At 49.4% G+C, this 18,105-nt stretch overlaps 1 long non-coding RNA gene across 1 annotated transcript; it reads right to left on the reverse strand.

The window, feature by feature from the left end:
- Window positions 1-1,844: 1,844 nt before the first annotated feature.
- On the reverse strand, window positions 1,845-15,719 carry LOC140711101 (uncharacterized). Its single transcript, XR_012092242.1, has 2 exons — window positions 15,179-15,719; window positions 1,845-14,979 (listed from the first exon to the last, which is right to left on the reverse strand). It is a non-coding gene; the product is annotated as an uncharacterized lncRNA (long non-coding RNA).
- Between the last annotated feature and the right edge of the window lie 2,386 nt (window positions 15,720-18,105).

Genomic DNA, 18,105 nt, shown 5'->3' on the forward strand with positions numbered 1-18,105 from the left:
TGGGTTCAAGTGATTCTCCTGCCTCAGCCTTCCTAGTAGCTGGGATTACAGGCACCTGCCACCACGCCCAGTTAATGTTTTGTATTTTAGTGGCGACAGGGTTTTGCCATGTTGGAACAGGCTGGTCTCGAACTTCTCACCTCAGGTGATCCACCTGCCTCGGCATCCCAAAGTTATAGGATTACAGGAGTGAGCCACTACGCCTGGCCAGAGTAGCCATTCTTCTATTCCTTTTCTTTCCTAATAAACTTGCTTTCACTTTATGGACTCGCCCGGAATTCTTTCTTACGTGAGATCCAAGAAACCTCTCTTGGGGTCTGGATCGGAACTGCTTTCCAGTAACAAACTTGCTTAACCTCTCAGACCCTTCGTCTCTTCATCTGTAACCAAAGACAAAGCCTCCCCCGAGGTTCCAAAAGTGTGGAGAGAATGCATGGGAAATGAGGGGCACAGATTTGGTGTGCAGAACCAATATCACAGACTGGGTGTCAAGCCACTGTCGTACTGGAAATAATATCATGCTCTCCCCCACAAGTTATGAGGAACAATATCCCAGAGGGGTGTGTACCTTCTCCAGTAGTGGGACTAGTATCATCATCTCTTCCTTTAGATGACAGGAACGAAGTCACAGGGTGGGTGTACACCCCGTGTGTTTTTGGAAGCAATGTCATTCTCTCCTAGGTTTTACGATTCACATCACAGGAGGTGTGTACACCCCTTGTTATATTGGATGGAGTCTCATCCTCTTTCAACCTGTATCTTTAGAACAATATCCCATAGGGGTTGTATATCTCTTCAATATTGGTAGTAATACCATCTTCTTTCCTGGATATAAGAAACAGTATCACAGGAGGGGGGTACACCCCTTGCAATGTTGGTAGTAATATCCTCTCTCCGCTGTGGTTATTAAGAACAAAATCCCAGGGTGGCTGTACGGTTCTTACGTTATTGGGAGTCATATCATCCATTCACCCCCCGGATATCAGGAACCATATCACAGTAGAGGTGTCCACCCCCTTCGATATTGTCAGCCATGTCATCCTCTTCCCGCCTGGATATTAGGAAAGATACCCCGGGGTTGGGGGCGGTGTAAACCCACTGCGATATCGAAAGTAAAATCAGCCTCTTTCCCGCTGAATATTAGGAACTATATCACAGGTGTGTGTGCACCTTCTGGGATATTGGGAGTACTATCAGCCTCCACCCCACTGCATATCAGGAACAACATACAGGGGGCAGGGTGGTTACACCCCCGGTGATATTGAGAGCAATATTCTTGTCTCATCCCTGTACATTAGAAACTACAGCACAGGGGTCTGTACACCTTCAGCGATATTGGGATTCATGTTATCCTCTCCCCCACTGAATGTCAAAAATGATATCACAGAAGGGTGTACACCCCCTGCGATATGGCCAGTAACATCATTGTCTCTACCTTTGGATACTAGGAACAACATCAGAGAGGGTGTGCACACTCCCCTGCAATATTGGGCATAATGTTATCCTCTCTTCCCCTGGATATTAGAAACGATATCCATGGAGGTGGGAGGTTGAGTACATTAAGAACAACATCACGGGGTGGGTTTACTCCCCCTGCGATATTGGGTGTAGTATCATCCTCTCTTGCCTAGGATATTAAGAATAATATCACAGGAAGGGTGCACAGCCACAGTCCCTGTGTTATTGGAAGTAATAGTGTCTTCTCCCACTCTAGATATAAGGAACAATATCCCAGGGTTTGTGTACATCCCTTGCGATATTGGGCATATTGTCATCGTCACCCAACGTGGATATTGGGTGCAGTGTCTCAAGGGGGTGTATACCTCCTTTGATATTGGGAGTAATATCATCCCCTCCCCACAGGATCGTAGACTAAATATCGAAGGGGTTTTATAACTCGCGCGATTTGGGCAGTAATACCATCCTATCCCCACCTGGATGTTAGGAACTATATCACAGGCGGATGTACACTTCTTGGCCTATTGGGAGTCTTATCATCCTCTCCCATCTTGGATATTATGAAAAATATTACAAACGAGGTGTACACCCGCTGAGATATTGAGAGTAATATTATGCTCTCCTCTTCGGGATATTAGGAACAATGTCGCAGGAGGTGTGTGCAACCCCTGCGATATTGGGAGTAATATCATTCTCTCCCCTTGAATATAAGAAACAATATCACAGGAGGATGTACCCCTCCTGTGATACTGGGAGTCATACCATGTTGTTCGGAACAATAGCATAGTGGGTGTGTAAAACCCCTGCGATATTGCCATTAGTATTATCTTCTCCATCCCAGGATATACAGAACAACATCACAAGGTGATGTACACCCCTGTGATATGAGGGGTAATATCTTCCTCTCCCCGGCTGGATGTGAGGGAAAATATCACAGTGGAGGTCCAGGTCCCTTGCGATATTGGGAGTAATATCATCCTCTCGTACCCTGGATAGAAGGAACAAGATGATCGAAAGGATGTACACACACTGCGGTAGTTTCAATAATATCATCTTCTATCCCTTGGTTATTAGGAAAAACATCATAGAGGAATGTACACTTTCTGCGATATTGGGAGGAATATCATCTTCTACCCACCGCATATGAGGAACAAGTCTATTATTAATATTAATAAATATAATACAAATTAATGTTAATCATCGAGATTAATAATGACAATAAAGATACTAAATATTAATACTGATTAAAAATATTAACGATGAGTATTAATATTAACACTATTAATAAAATAAAGATATCAACAATTAATCTTAAATCAATACTGAGTGATGCTGGCAAAAAACGATAATATTAAAAATTAGTAACATTAATAAATGATATAATTATTAAACGGTAATTTGACATCATCTATTTAAAATAATTATCCATATTAATGGTAAAATTTTAATTGATAGTATTACTGATAATTATTACAATCGATTCTTGACGTTTAATAATTAATTATATCACTGTTCCCTGAGCAATACACTGAAGGTGTACACCCGTCTGTGAAAGAGTTCATTATTTCCAGAGGGGGAGACGATATTACTCACAATATCTTAAACAGGCTATGAGTCCACCATGGCTCCCAATAGCCAAGGAGGGGAGAGGGGATGGCTATTGGACCCCACCTCGCGGGGCCTCTACCTGTGCCTCAGCTCCCACCCCGGCACCCTCCAATCTGTTCACACAGACTGGAGACCCATCTATAAAAAACATAAATCTGATCCAGTCATTCAAAACCCTTTGCTCACTTCAAGTACACGTCAAGCCTTTCTCGAGAATCCCTGCTTCGCCTGGTTCTGACACCAGGTCCCACTGTAGCTCCAGCCACCCCAGGTCCTCCTGGGGCCTCTGGATACGCTGGCCGCCGTGTGCGTCACATTCAGGCACAGTGGTGGGCGGGAGAGCGACCCCCAAAGGAATCCCGGTCCCAATCCCTGCAACCTGGGACTGTTCCCTCATGCGGTGATAAAGGTGAATTCTGATGACTACCCAGGTGGGCCCTAAGTGCCACGACCTGCATCGGCAGATGAGGGGTGCAGAGGCTGAAGGCCCTGGAGCAGGATGCTGCACACCCACATGGGAGGAGGCGGCGCCAGGGAACAAGGCGTGCAAGGCCCGCAGCTCTGGGCACCTGAATGGGCCACGAGGGACTCTCCTGGAGCAAACACTCCGGTCTCAGTCCATGGCTCCTGCCCTCCAGAGCTGTGGGAGAGGGAGTATTATTTTCCAGCCCCAGGTGTATGGTCAGGGTCACAGCGGCCACGGGACACACACAGGCACCTTCCTCAGCTCTGACCCAGAGGGAAATGCCATTTCCTCAGGAAAACACCGCCTGGTTTCTAGGACCGCAAAGTTCCCTCTGTCATGGGCTCTCGGGGCACCTCATGTTCTCTCTTCATAGAAATCACCCCGGTGTCTCTCCCTGCAGTTACCTCGTGGTTATTTGACTTGCAGTCCTCACTAGGCTGCAAATTCCATGAGGGCAGGAACGGTGGGCTGGGCTCACACCACTGCACCATCAGCAGGACCCGGCCGAGCCCAAACAGCAGGCGCTCAAGAAATACTTGTCACTGAATGACATAAGCACAGTATTCCCCAGCCAGTCGTCTGTCCATCCGTCTGTCCAGGTCAAGGGCTGATCCTGCAGGATTCCCTAACCGGCCTCCATGGGACTCAGCCAAGAGTAAAAGCATGAAGTGGGGGTGTGGACTTGAGACTGGGAGCCATATGAGAGTCTGTGCACGAAAGTTTAACACCCACTGGGAAATGTTCACTTGAGTGCCTCGGATGAAATTTAAAAGCGCACTTTGTTGAATAAACACAGGCTTGATTAAACCATTCCAACCTATACTTCGTTTGACAGATTCTTTTTCTCCCAAAATAATTGGTTGATGTATTCAAAACTGAACACGGGCTCTAGTTAGCGGGCCACTTTGCATTGTGTAGAAGCCGAGGTGGGGAGAGAAACAGGCAATGGGAAGAATTCCTGTCTTTGTGCTTAGGAAGGACAGAGGACAGAAGCCCGTCAAGGGTCCAAAGAGCCCACAACTGCCTTCTTGAAGGGCCAGTGCAGAATTCTGAGGGTGTCACTGTTCCACCTGTACCGGCTCTCTCTCTAATTGCGATCTAAGACTTAAGATGCCATAAGGCTTTAAGACTTGCCCTTGGTGTTAGAGAATCCTGGGCATGGGAAGGAAAATGTGGGTGGGGCGTCAGGACCCCCAGAGGCACAAAGCCTCATGGGTTATTTTTCCAACTGAATCTCCCCCGCAGCCCACCCTGAGGTGGGGAATTACTGTCACTCATTCAAAGAATGACATCAACCACTTAATGGCAAAAGAATTCCGCAGGCAAAACAGCTCTCCCAAGAGGCTGATTTGTGCCCGAGAGTGTCTGAGTTCTGCTCCCGCCAGGCTGCTGCTGTGGGTGCGTGGAACAGCGCAGCCCTGACACCTGAGCCACGCCCCCGACCGTGTGCTCCTCTCATTGTAAACGCAGTGAAAGCTGGGATGGAAGAACCCGCCTTTGCTGGAGCTTAGATACAGCTTTCCTGAACTCTCTCCTCATTACCTAGATGGCATCTGAAGCCTGAATTAGCCTCTAAAAATAGCAAGTCACTCCAGCCGTGCCTCAGGCAATTAGTCAAAGTAGCACTGACAAGAAAAAAGCCGATCCCAAGCGTGGCCCTGTGTGGACAGCAGCTGTGAGCCGCACTCGTCAGGCAGAGCCTGTGACCTCAGCCATTCTTGCCACACAATGGGATGTGCCTGGCAAGGGCACACACACGATCCTGCTAGGAAATTCCCTAAGGAGTCCCATGGGAGCGAGAGCCCAGGCTACAGTTCAAACATCACCGGCACGTTGCTCCGTGGGTGTAAAGAACTATAAATTGGTGGTGAAAGATAAGGTGGCGTTTGCTACAGCGTTAAGGTAGAAAAAAGCCACTGACTTCTCTGTGAGAACCACTTTGCTCTGTGAATCTGCAGGGAGGCCAGTTTTCCCATGACTGCTATCCCTCACGGCAGCCGAGCCTCTACTGAAGTCGGTGGCCAGACAGGGCAGGGGGTGGGGGTCCCGTTCCTGCTACAGCAAGGGACCCGCAGCAAAGCAGAGCCGCTGGCCGGGGTTGTGCTGCGCCACGTGTGGGGTGCGAGGGTGGAAGCGTGTGTGGACATCTACAAGGTGCTAAAGGAGAGCTAAGCCAGCGATGGCCCGAACCTAACGGCATTCAATGAACAGGGGACAAGCACGGGGCCCAAGAAAGTCCAGGGAACGAGCCTGGGCCAGCCTCTGCAAGGCCAGCACAGCACCAGGGAACACGACAAGGAGAAGCCCAGGAGAGAGATGGCCCTCAGCTCGAGTGGGAGGCACAGGAGGCTGCAGCCGACCTCACGGCCCCTCCGCTCCCTTCCCTGCACTGGAAGTCAGTTCTGAAGGAACAACCCGGAACAGAACTGCTGTTTTCCGAGGTTCTGTGCCAAGCTGAACTAAGGAGTCTCCAACAGGGCTGGGAGTTTTCACCGCAAACTCCGGAGGTGGTTTGGACGTGAAGATCTAAGGTAAAGGACAGCGGCTGCTCTTCAGAAGGCACAAGGCGGACAAGCCACTGATGTGACCCTACTTGCCAAGGTGGCCACCGTCCCGTCTGCAGCTGAGTGAGGACCCTCTCCGCAGCAAAGGCCTGTGAAACTCCCACAGGTCCTCATGTCCAGCTCATGACCATAGAGGTGGGTCAGCTTATCAGGGACCTGAGGGGCCACCATGTGGCTGTCAGCACCACGCCCATCACCAGCAGGATCCACTCCTCCCATAGCACATGTTGGTGAAGCTGCCTGCCCAGGAGGACTTGATTTCAGCTCTCTCAAGAACCTCTCATCTCACCAGGAAGGCTGTGGTTCCAGGCAGCGGCCCCCAGTGGACACGGCTGTGTCCCAGAGCTCTTACGTACCACGCACTCAAACCCCTTCCTGCAGGCTCCCACAGCTGGCCCTGCAGCCTCGCTAGTCAATGCAGGCAGGAGAGGCAGGCTCCAGAGAAATGGTGCTCACCGCTCCCCTAGTCTAGGTGGGATAGAAACATGACCCCTAGAACTGAATATATCATCTCACTTTTAGTCAGTAAAGACAGATTCTCCCTAAGGCAGAGAAGCTAAAAAATTTACCCTGTTCTGGCCAGTGTGATCGACATAAAGTCAAGCTAATAAAGAGTGGGGGTGGGTGGAGAAGAGTAATAATAAATCTGGCTCATTCTTAGCACAGAAAAAACAAATTGCTAAAATAAATGAAAGAAAGCAATGGGAGGAAACTGGGTTCTCTTACCTGGACAACAGCATTCAGGCCAGTGTCAGCGCCCAGGCTTATTTCTGTGCCCGGGACATTGTTGCTAATCGTGGCCGGCACCACACACAGGTGGATGCAAAGCTCCTGGTGGCGGCCTCACGCCTCGGCCATGTCGCACGCGCTCTCGTAAGCCTGAAGCAGCAGGGCCAAGCAGTTAGCGGGGGGTGCTGGGTGCTCACCTGCCAGCCCCAGGGCCTGCGCTGAGGTCCAGGAAGGGACAGAAGGGGCCTGAATCACCAGCGGAAGCCGGTTCATGCGGGTCAAGGGGCCGAGGGGAGCTCTGGAGGCCGTGCGGTAGCAGGACAGGCCTCAGCGACACAGGGGACTGCCTGGGCACAGCCCAGGTCCTCGTGAAAGGGGAGGCCTGCAGGCAGCACAGCAGGGTGGGGGTGAGGCAGGCAGCAGAGCAGGTTGCAGGCAGTGGCGAGTTAGTCACGAGCGGGACAGCTCAGCTCTCGGCATCTCATCGTGGGTAAGGGAGGCCGGGGCGGTCAGCAGGTTTAAAGGCAAAGCCATTCCTGTAGCTTCCTGCAGGCAGGCCACGATCAGTGGAATGGGCACACAGCTGTAAGAACCACACCAAGTGACAGCCTTCATCGTGCAGAGGCAGCCTCCACGCTCAGGCAGGGAAGGAGGCAGGCAGCTGGATTACCGGCGGGCCACACTCAGCCCCACGCCACATCTCTGCTCACCGGCAGGAAGCCGCACACAAAGCCACACAGGTGAGCAAGAGCCCGAGTTGCTGCTCTGGGGTTCCACTGGGAAATGGGCTCTGGTGTCAGAAAGGGGAGCGGTTCTGGAGCCCATGTGCACCGGGGTTTCCCAGACTCCACCTCAAGGTGTTAACCAAGGTAACAGCAGGACAGGTCTACACGCTCACTGTTCCCACCTCCAAGCGGCCCCACACAGCAAGGTATTTTTGTCATCCACTTGGCGGCAAAACCAACTGTGTATGGACTTGGACGTGTCCCTCTTCCTGTGAATATCCCCACATCTGCTGCAGAAATGCTACTGCTGGGACGCAGGGCGGGGCCCACATCGCCCCAGGAGAGTTGGACAGTGAGCGACCCAGGCTCTGCAGCCCTGGTGCAACCCAAAGCATCCCAAGGCCAGGAGTCCGTGTGGGCCGAGGGCTTCCGACAGTGGGTAGAGATTTGTGGCAGATGAGTTCACAGAGTGGTGGGTAGGAGGGTAAGGTGGGTGGGTCAGTGCTGGGCGACCACGAGGTGAGCTGTGAGCAGGGTCCCCCACGCCCCATGGCATGGCCTCCACGTCCACCCAGGCCCAGCACATGCCCAGCTCTTGGGCTGCTCTGTACAGGCTCTGCCTTGCAGGCTCTGGCCATGGCAGTTTGTGCAGGACTTCAATCCAAATGCCAGCCTGCTTGCCAGCCAGAAACACTCATCTGGAGATACTCGCTGGCCTGGTGCCCAGGATGTGGCCCCGTCAGCACCATCACGTGGGGGGCTCCTTATGCTTTTCAGACAGGTGATGTCACTCCTTTACTGTGGAATGCCCTAGCTCAGGACTGACCAAGACTGGCTGCGGGGAGCTGGTTGCTTCTCCAAGAAGCCCTCACTGGAAGCCAGAGGGTGTGTGTAACCTGGTGCCTGAGGCACACAAGAGGGCAGGTGGGGGAGGTCTCGGCTCCTTAACTCCACATTGAAATCTGTGGGAATGGACCCATTGCTGCAAATCCTCTCTCCCCTCCTTCCCTATCGCTCCTCTTCTCCTTCCTTCAGTCTCCAAAAAAGGGGAGGGAAGCTTCAAGACGGGGGAGACCCTGCCCAGAAAAGCATAAAACTCTCAAGACCGAACACAGCCGGGCCCCTGGGTACGTGGGGTGGGGGGGGGCCACTATGACAAGGAATTACTCTCAATGCTGTGGTCACCGCCACCTTCGCGACACCTGACGGCAGCGTGGCACCCACCTACTGTGTTTCTGATGTGACCTGATCAAGCTTACAGGACAGAGTAATGCACCAGCCAGCGCTAGGGAATGAAAGGAGTCCAACCGAAACTCCCTGCAGCCATATCCTGAGAATGTGTAGCACCTGCTCTGAGGTATTTCATTCATTCTGTTCTGCCCAGAAGACCCACTCACCAGCACTGCATAGATTCTGAGGGGCTGTGGCGTCAGCTAAGCATCAATGCTGGCAAGAAGGAAATCACGAGTGAGGATGAGGACACACGTGTCCAAAGAAAATGACGACTTCACCGTATCAGATCCGCCCAGGGCTTCTGAAGCACAACACGGCCACGTCCTGAGCCAGACTCCTACTATGGAGCCCGCCCTGTGCTTGGAGGGACTTTCCACAGTGTCCCTTGTCTCCAGCACCAGAAGCTGGGAGCATCCCTTCTCCCAGTTCTAACCAGAAACCTCCCTGGACGGTGCAAACATCCCCTGGGGCACAATCATCCCAATGAGAATCACCGAATTTACTGAACAACTGGAGCCATCCACAGACCCCAAACATAAATGCTGCCCAGGACCAGGCCATGAGTCATGGGGCACAGAGGGTGTGGCCGGACAGGGAAGAGACGCTCACTCCCACACATCCTCAGCCTCCGACGGCTGCAGGACAGTGGCTGGAGCGACCCGGAGCCATCCACATCAAGTCGCCTCACACCCTCATATCCTGAGTTCGTCACCAGCTCCTGTTCTATGGCCAGACGAGCCCAGTTCAGACCCAAATCCAAACCTTCTCAGGCTTCATCCTGTTTTGCCGTCAGTAAACAGGACTCTGGAGAACACAGCTGCCATGTTCACATCTCCGTCCCTCTCCCTTCAGGCGTCCACAGAGGGACCCTCAGCAGCTTTTTCATCCCTGTCCCGGCTCCTGAGCAGCTGCTGCATTTGCCAGGGTGACCTCGATCGGCCGGCGTCACTCACCCATCACGAGACTAGAAGCACAGCACTCCCAAGACAGCCTCATTCCTCGGAGCTCAGGATCAGAAGCGCAATGAGGACACACACATACCCTTACCAAGGTGGCTGTGCCTGGCCAACGGAAGCCTCAACTAACTACACGCTCCAGTTCTTTCTCTATTGTAATCAGTTAACTTCAGGCCCAGCGCGGTAGCTCATCCATGTAACCCCCATGCTTTGAGAGGCCAAGACAAGGGGACTGCTTGAGCCCAGAAGTTTCAGACCAGCCTGGGCAACACAGGGAGACCACGTTTCTGTAGAAATAAAAAAAATTATTTTATTTCTACAGAATTAAAATTTTGTAATTCTACAAAATTATTCTATTTCTACAGGCATGCACATGTAGTCCCAACTACTCAGGAGGCTGAGGTGGGAGGATCGCTTAAGCCTAGGAAGTGGAGGCTGCAGTGAATCGTGATTGCATCACTTCATTCCAGCCTGGGAAACAGAGTGAGGACCTGTCTCAAAAAAAAAAAAAAAAAAAAAAGAAAAACAAAACAAAAAAAAAAGAAAGAAAATGAAATTGTTTAACCTAGCTTTGAGTAACTCGAATGAATGAAAAACTGAATTTAAAACAATCACGTAATAAATCACACAGTCCCTCCAAGGGAAGTCAAAGCGGGTGGAACTGATCATTTGTGGGGTGTTTGCCTCACGTATTTCGGTTTTCAAATTTTGACCCTACACATTTGTTACATATTTACAAACTGAAAAACAACAAATAGAAAGTTATTTATAGCAGAGGACCCTGGAATTAAAGAGAGATTTTTTTCAAGACTGGAAGTGTACATCACATACCACAAGGACCTCTACTTTGTGTGGAAACTTGAAAATAAAAAAGTCACAGGGAACGCAACACCAGCTTTGTCCCACATCTTTCAGATGCTCAACTAACTGCAGTGATTGCTCTCAAATTCACCCATTCTCTCTGGGTAAGATTCAATTAGGTAACAATTAGGAGAAAAAAAAAAGAAGCTTCAATCCCTCCCATTGCACACCCAACTTTCACAGACCCAAAAATCCAGCTAAAGCTGGAGAAAGAGCAGCGAAAGCCATGCTGGAATCCCCTCTTTGAAACAAGACACTCATGTCCATGTTCCCAGCGTGAAGGTCAGCCCAGAGCCGGGCCGGCCCCGCAGCAGCAAAGCCGTGACACCCATCACCAGGAGAACAGAAGCAACGTCTAGGTCAGAGATTAGTGACTGCCAAAAATAAGGTGAAAGTTGCCCCCAAAGCCAGTGAACACGGGAAAACCTGGGCAGATTTCCTTCGCAAAGAAAGTGAAGAGAGTTTAAGACGCTCAGAAAAGCAAGAAACGAGTGCTAAACGTTACTTACTACAGGTGCTGTATGTTAAATGCTTTTTTTTATTTACCAGTGCTAGAAATAAGTTTCATGCTAAGGGTTTACAAAAAAAAAAAAAAAAAAAAAAAGGCAAAGAAAAACTGAAAAATATTCGTGAGAACTAAGTTGGACAAGAAAAATTAAAACTTGAGAATTAGCGAAAAATTTTAGACATTAAAATTTAAAAAAAAAATGAAATGCTTCCATGCTTCCTGCATTAGGTACGGATCTTCAGACTCCCACGTGAATAGCTGGGAATGGTGGCACGTGCCTGTGGTCCCAGGTACTCAGGAGGCTGAGGTGGGAGGATCACCTGAGTCCAGGAGGTTGAAGCTGCAGTGAGCCGAGATCACAACACTGCACTCAAGCCTGGGTGACAGAGTAAGACCTTGTCTCACAAAGAAACAAAACAAAACAAAACGAAACAAAAAAACCAGAAGAATATATTTCTATGTTTTATTATTGTCTCTTGGCAAAATACTCAACTAGCCCCAATATTGCCTTAGATGTAATTTAACATCCCCGGTTTACACAGGGGAAAATGAGGTCAACAGCCAAGACCGAAGAAATAACAAATGCAATGGTGCGTTCAGGACAATGACTACAATTATAAAATATTCAGTTCAATTTCTACCCTCAGCATCAAGGCAGGGGTTCATCATAATGGGTATTGGAGGTTTAAAGAAAATTTAGGCTCAGCATTTACAAAAAAAAAAGCAGATTTTAATGCTGGTGCAATCACAGGAGACTGCGGCCCAGCCCTCCTCAGCACTGCAGGTACTCACGGGCACTCCCGGGGTATTGGCCATGCTACGTCCCCGCTGGTGGCCACACAGAAGAAGAGGCGGTAAAAGTTTTTTGAGAATGAGATAAAAAATGCTCAGAGTCTAAAAACATTTTCTAGCGGAGGAGGAATAACGAGAAGCTCTCATTCATGGTATTTGTAAAAGGCTGTTTCTAGCGCACTGGTAGATAAAAAGGGCCGGGGCCCTCGGGTTAGCGTCAGCCGGCGCCCGTCTGTTGAGGCACACACGGACTTACGTCGGTGATAGCGTTCAGGGCTGTGTCTGCCCCGATGCTGAAATCGGAACCTGGCACATTGTTGGACACAGTAGCGGGAACCATGATCGTGGGCACACAGAACTACTCGTATTTCTCCCGGGTGGCTGACAGTTCCAGGAGTCCCATCTAAATTGACCCAGTATCTGCAATGCTGGCTGCTCAGAGGCCGTGGTGTGGAAGGGCCAGGTCATCGCTTAGTCATACAGGGCACAAGCATGTCACTTGCCACTCCTGTCTTTCTATTTCATCAAACCCTATTTTCTCCTGAATATTGATCATAGCAAAGTCATTAGCCTTCGAAACATCAACTTGCTTTGTTCAAGAAGTTGAAACACACGTAAGTCTTTCTCGCCATGCTCAACACACACGACTGGCCATTTCCGAAGTCAGTGTTTCTGGAACAAAAGCCTTGACCTGCCCCGTGAACGTTCACGCTGAGCACACTGTCGCGAGGCTGCTTGGCCAGCCAACAGGGGCAGGAGAGAACCGCAGGTGCGGTGTGGGGGGCCCTGCAAAGGCGCCTCACTCCCTCAATCAAGGGCGGTGCCTCCTGCCAAGCCAGTGGCTTCCTCCAAGGGGAAGCGGCGTTTTCAGCTGCCACCGCACCGACTTCAGATGGCTCAGCCAATGGGGCAACAGATTCAACAGAGTTCCATGTTGTTAAAGGAAAACTTCTGTTACCAGACAACCTTAATATCAGATTCAACGTAAAATAACCAACAGGGTTGTTTCCAAGCCAACATGCTAGTAGTGCCTTATCCTTCAATGCTGCTTAAACACGGAGAAGTATGAGGAAAAAAGAGCATGGCACTTACTTCTTAAAAAATAACACCTCTTCCAGGTTCATCTTACCCATATCAGAAAGACTTAGAACTGTGGATTTCCTACAGGAACGTGGAGTGGGGGTGGATCCCCACGCTGACCCAGCCTCCCCACAGGTCAGTCAACCCCCATCACGGGGTTCACACCTCTCCAGGCCCCGTCATCTCAACAAGAAAACGTGGCATCTCTGAGCTCTCTTCGCAGGGAGCACCCGAACGGGAGCTAGAGAGAAACACAGACACATCCACCACTGCTTTAAAATCCTGAAATGCAATACATATTTAAGGACTTCATTAGTAGCTTTTTAAAACAGTAAGAACAGAGTGAGCCTGGTTTTAACCTCTCTGCCACAATAACACCGTGTACATCTGTCTTTTACTGTGTGTTCCTTCTCCAGCAGCTGCTGCCTGGCTGGCCGACTGCAGAAGGGCCTCGGGTACTCCGGGGGGAGGCCCTCGGTAAAAGCGTGAGCGCCACGATCACGTCTCAGGACGCCGCACACGTTAGGGTTGCCCACAGCCCGCCGTTCCCAATGCCTAGAGGGCACTGAATGGACCTCCTGCTCTTTGTAAATGTCAACTCTCCTAAGCTACATTGCCTTAAAAATTTTTAACTGTAGTCCACACACACTTCTTTGTTTCTGTCTTGTTTTTATCCTAGAGGCATATTATTATGGAAAATTAAGTTTGTAAGGTTGAAGGGTTTTCTGAAAGTCTCCTTCTAATCCTGGAAGGAAAAAAAATTGGGCCAGATGTGGCGCTCACACCTGTCATCCCAGCAGCTTGGGAGGCTGAGGCGGGCAGATCGCTTCAGTCCAGGAGCTCAAGACCAGCCTGGAAAACATGGCAAAACGCTGTCTCTACTAAAAATACAAAAAATACAAGAAAAAAAAAAAATTAGCTGGGCGTGGTGACATGTGTCTATTCCCAGCTACTCAGGAAGCTGAGGTGGGAGGATACCTGAGCTCAGGAGGGGAAGGCTGCAGTCAGCCAAGATTTGCGTCACTGCACTCCAGCTTGGGCGACAGAGTGAGACCCTGTCTCAAAAAAACGAAAAGTAAAAACAACTGTATAAATCAGTACAGAAGGGAATTGGCTGGGCACGATGGCGCACGCCTGTAATCCCAGCACTTCGGGAGGTTGGGGTGGGCAGATCACCTGAGGTCAGGAGTTTGAGACCAGCTTGGCCAATATGGCAAAACCCCATCTCTAATAAAAGTATAAAAATTAGCCGGGCATGGTGGTGGGTGCCTGTAATCCTAGCTACTCAGGAGGCTGAGACAGGGGAATCACTTCAACCCGGGAAGTAGAAGTTGCAGTGGGCCAAGATTGTGCCACTGCACTCCAGCCTGGGCAACAAGAGCAAGAGTTTACTTGAAAAAAAATTTAAATTTAAATTTTAAAAAAAGGAGCTAATTTTTATTTAAGGGAAGGAAGAAGGACATTCAGTATTTGTACATCTCACGCACACATCTGCAGTGGTGCCCTGAAATATTCAAGATACACATTCCTACAAATAGAGCTTAAAACTACTCACCAAGTTACATGCTGAAAGCACATGCATTGTAAGAATGCTGCATTCGATTTTTTAAGCATCTGTATGCAATATTTTAGCGTACTGGCAGTTTTCTCTTCAGGCGCTGTATGCCAAAATTATTCCATGTTTAGTCATTCATTTTAGAATTTATGACTTGCTTTAGACAAAAAAATGTATTTAAACATAAGATACTAAATTAATGACTTAGGGGAAAAAATACTACATTAACTTGGAAGTTAAACTTTGCAAACTGAATTTGTTGGACCTCATGTAAGCTAGATGATCAGTGTTTTAAATTGTTGTGTGTTTCCCTCGAGGATGGAAGTCTCCTCTTTTCTCTCATCCACTGTGTACGCCGCTGCAGCCCACGCCTGTCCTCCACCAACCACAGTGCGGCCTGCAATTCACTCTGTACCACGCCTTCCACACCTTACCTGAAAGTCACTAAGTATAACCAAGAAGGAAATGAAAAGCAGATAAATGACCTCCGCCCCCACATCCAGCATGCAAATGTGAAACATTCATCAAAGTAAAACCAAAAACCCATGTCAGCTCATGATTGTAACTGGTAGAATTATGTGCATGGCAATTTTAAAAGTCTAGTTAAGCAAAAACCTAATTGAAAGTCTCAAGAAATACAAACTTTATACAAAAAGACATCGGCAAACATTGACAGTGAGGAGAGGACTTCGCTCTGCATCCAGTCTGTCCTGGAAGCCACGGCCAAATGCCAGACTGTATAGATCCGAAAAGCAGAAAAAAACAAGTATTGAAATGTGTACAGTCTCAGCAATGTACAAATTTGACGTAGGATGCTCAGAAACCTTGAATTTCCAATCAGAAAACAGGAACATGAGCAAGTTCCCCAGCAGTGCCCACCTTCTGCTTACGGCGCGTGTAACAGGAACGCTGGCCACCTCCGGGGGGAGAGGCTTCCTGGTCACACTCGCTCTGGGAGCCGCACAACTGGCCCCGACACAAACAACTGGCTAATACTGAAGAACCACCCACTCCCTGGGCTTCGCTCACTCTTGGCGGGAGAGCGTGTTTACAGAATACATTATCGACTGAGTCCTCGTGCAATGCGTCAAACTTGTTGAAGGCAGGGCAACCCCATTCCTGGCCCAATTAAGTGAACTGAGCAGAGCAAGGTTCACAATTAAGTGAACTGAGCAGAGCAAGGTTCAGAACTGTCCTGAGTGAGGACAGCACTCAGTCACGACAGCAGTGGCCAGTGTTCGCAGGGCGCTGGTTTCGTGCCGGGAACAGTTCCAAGCGTCGTCTTTCTGTCCGTAGAATGTGCACTGCAACCCTGTGGGGCCGTTTGCAACACCCACCAGAGTTCTGAGACAACCAAGTCCAAGCTGTCTGTAGGCCTTGCCGCGTGGCCGTCCACGTCCTCTGCAAACCAGACCTCACTGCAGGGACCGCGGGTTCCACGGCTGCCTTGAGGCACATGCTCCCTCCGCCACGTCTTCCTGGTCCCTGGCACCAACCCTCACGACCACTGCTGCCAACACTTTGTTTTCTCATGGCACCTGAGGGGCCTGTTCTTTCTGCCCTTGCTCGCTCCCTGCGTCCAACTTGGAGGGTGCCCCGCATCAACGCCAACGCTCATGTAATCACCACCCCCTTCCATGGGGCTTGATGCCTAGGAGTCTCTATATCAGAATGTCACATTGCTGTGCTTGTTGGAGAATTTCTTCCCAGCGTGGAAGTGAAGGATATAAAATTCTAGGTGCCTGCAATTACCTCATTTCCACTGCTAAGCAATTTCAGTAGTAGCACAAAACAAAAAACCTTTTTTTAAAACTTCTTTTTTGCAAGCTAAATACAATTTAATTTCTACATTCACGTTCTCATCAGCTCCCACCTGATGAGCAGGCAAACAGTAATTTTCAAAGAAACAAATTGTTCCATAATTTTAACACTTAGCATTATCACTATGAAGTAAGAATTATCCCAAAAATACATGATGATCTTGTTCTCACATTCAACAATAGATTGTCACACAGTGAAATAGCACTTAATGCAAAGGACTGTTTCTTTTCAGGTTTCTGATCTAGAAAAAAAAAAGATTTCTGGCAAAGAGATAAACCTTAATTATGTAGCTATCCAAAATGCCTCTGAGAAAAATAATATCATCCAATTAGTACTTTAAAGTGTTACAAATGCAGCTGAGGTTTTTTAGTAATTTGTCCATAATTATCAAAAGAATCTTTAAAAATCTTAATACTGAAAGAATAACCATAAATGGATATAAAACGTAAAGCAGAAGAGTTAACATTTGGGGTAGATTTTGGCCCATATGTTTAACATATGCATAGTTATTTACCTAGCTGAAGTATATCCGTCTTCTGCTAGGCTCTTCAAGTCTGATTTTCAAACATAGACTGGCTTTTGGTACATGAAGGCAGCTTTCAAAGATGTCAGGATCAGGCCGGGCGCAGTGGCTCAAGCCTGTAATCCCGGCCTTTTCGGAGGCCAAGGTGGGCCAATCACTTGAGGTAAGAAGTTCGAGACCAGCCTGGCCAATATGGCAAAACCCTGCCTGTTTTAAACATTTTTGTAATGAGCCGAGCGTGGTGGCACACACCTATAATCCCAGCTACTCAGGAGGCTAAGGCAGGGAGAATTGCTTGAACCCAGGAGGCGGAGGTTGCAGTGAGCCAAGATCGCACCACTGCACTCTAGCCTGGGCGACAAAGCGAGAGTGTCTCAAAAAATAACTTAACCCTCAGAAAAAGCTGTGAGCATCCCCGGTCCCAACCAACCCAAGGAATCACATGGCAATGGTTATCGTTTGATTTCGACACAATAAAGTTCTATTCTCCTCTCTAAACACAATGGTAAACACCTGCCATCAGCCCACAGAAACTCCCAGGACCCAGTAACACCGGACTAGCAAGACTAATGGGCCACGTACACAGGGTTCAGCTGCAGAAAGTGATGGCCCCAAGAAGGTGTGGGCGTTCAAACCAGATTCCTTGCTTTCAGGGTGGAGGGGCTTTCCGGGAAGATCTAGTCCAGCGGGATGGTTTCCACTTCCACCATGAGGAGGAAACGGGGGGTTTCCTGAGGGCACTGACAGGACTTGGGTCTCTGCCTCTTGGTTTTCTGTCCTGTTACGGGATGAGGATGGGCTGAAGGCAGGTTCTCCCTACATCTTCCGGGCAGGAGAGATGGAGTTGAAAAGTGGACGACGGCTTTTCCAAAACCTTTCCGTGTTTATAACCCGTTATCGATCTGCTTACCCTGGAGATCAAGGAGGGGGAAGGAGGGGTGCAGGAGGGAGAGGAAAGGAGGGGTGCAGGAGGGAGGGGAAAGGAGGGGTGCAGGAGGGAGGGGTGAAGGAGGGAGGGGAAAGGAGGGGTGAAGGAGGGAGGGGAAAGGAGGGAGGGGAAAGAGGGGGGAAGGAGGGAGGGGAAAGAGGGGGGAAGGAGGGAGGGGAAAGAGGGGGAAGGAGGGAGGGGAAAGAGGGGGAAGGAGGGAGGGGAAAGGGGAGGAAGGAGGGGAGGAAGGAGGGGGGAAGGAGGGGAGGAAGGAGGGGGGAAGGAGGGGGGAAGGAGG

This window comes from Chlorocebus sabaeus, unplaced genomic scaffold (assembly GCF_047675955.1).
Source record: "Chlorocebus sabaeus isolate Y175 unplaced genomic scaffold, mChlSab1.0.hap1 unalloc_scaffold_152, whole genome shotgun sequence".
In the NCBI taxonomy this organism is placed as follows: domain Eukaryota; kingdom Metazoa; phylum Chordata; class Mammalia; order Primates; family Cercopithecidae; genus Chlorocebus; species Chlorocebus sabaeus.